At 33.2% G+C, this 1316-nt stretch overlaps 1 long non-coding RNA gene across 1 annotated transcript; it reads left to right on the forward strand.

The window, feature by feature from the left end:
• The first annotated feature begins 279 nt into the window (after positions 1–279).
• Positions 280–829, forward strand: LOC143412745 (uncharacterized). Its single transcript, XR_013093289.1, has 3 exons — positions 280–432; positions 551–625; positions 749–829. It is a non-coding gene; the product is annotated as an uncharacterized LOC143412745 (long non-coding RNA).
• The last annotated feature ends 487 nt before the right edge of the window (positions 830–1316 follow it).

Consider the following 1316-nt stretch of genomic DNA (forward strand, 5'->3'; position numbering starts at 1 on the left):
TCTGTTATTACCTGTGAGTATTTACATCAAAATAGTTTTAGCTCAAACTCTTCTTGGAACAAAAACACATTAATTATATTTATAATAATTAAACAATAATCAGTTAAAGTGTCCTAATACACGTTTTTGTGTCTCACATTGTTACATTATGTTCACCAGTGACTGAACATAAGGACACTGATACGCTGAAGTTAAGCTGCTCTGTGCTGACATATGAACAGTGTCATCACACAGTGAAGTGGCTGCTTACAGGTCGAGATGTGGACAAAGAGAACAAACAATTAGTGACTTCACAGACTCACTGCGCTGCCACTGTGTCTGTTCTGAAGAATAATTATTTATACTCATCACGTCATAAAACACTGAAGTGTGAAGTGACTGATACTGAAACAGGAGAAGTGCAGCTGTTTACCTTCAGCCGTCAGACCTCAGGTGAGGAAACAGGTGAGATCATGATCAACTATTTAATACGACTAAAATCAGCTGAAGCTTGAAGTTACAACAGATGAAAAACATGGAAAAGTTTTGTTGTGTTGTTTCATTTATTCAGGTGACACAAAAACAACAAAGAAACCAGCCAGAAAAACTGAAACAACCACAACAATTAAGACGCTTCTAAAATCAGGTGATGTTACTAAAACAAAGTTGACCAGAAATATTTATTTATTTTTCAGTTCAAAGTGGCCTTTTAATGTGATTTACTGCACATGAAAAATACTTTCTCTCTTTTTTTAACTTCTAATTTCAGATGATACAACAGCAAAAACTGTGGAAAGTGAAAACACGACACCAAACAACAAATCATCTGCAGATTCACAACATGGTAACTCAACCATGTGACTGCAAATGAAAAGTTAAAAATATACTGTAACATATATTTTACTTTTTATGTTTCTATTTTGGACTTTATATTTTTATATCAGATGTTTAATTACATTTATGTACATTTAGCTGAGTGACAGTCAGACATGTATCCTACAGGAAACATAAGATGGAAACTTTTGGTCTGAACATGTTTTCACTTTTGTATTAAAAATAAATATTAAACATAAATATCTGTTTCTGGATATCATGGCTGTGGGTGGGGATATATTTATTTAATCGCTGTCAGTAAAATCACAGGTCTGAACTCAAACCTTTCTGTTCATGGGATTTTCTTTTTTTTGTGGATACAAATACACTGACTTTGGTTCACATAATGTGAATAAAGTGAATGTCTCTGACATTATACCAGCTGTCTTTTTAAACACAGCAGCCACTTTAGCCACATTTTCCATATTTTAAACTAGAAAATGCTTTAGAGGCTTTTTGTTTTT

The sequence above is a fragment of the Maylandia zebra genome, linkage group LG15, assembly GCF_041146795.1.
Source record: "Maylandia zebra isolate NMK-2024a linkage group LG15, Mzebra_GT3a, whole genome shotgun sequence".
In the NCBI taxonomy this organism is placed as follows: domain Eukaryota; kingdom Metazoa; phylum Chordata; class Actinopteri; order Cichliformes; family Cichlidae; genus Maylandia; species Maylandia zebra.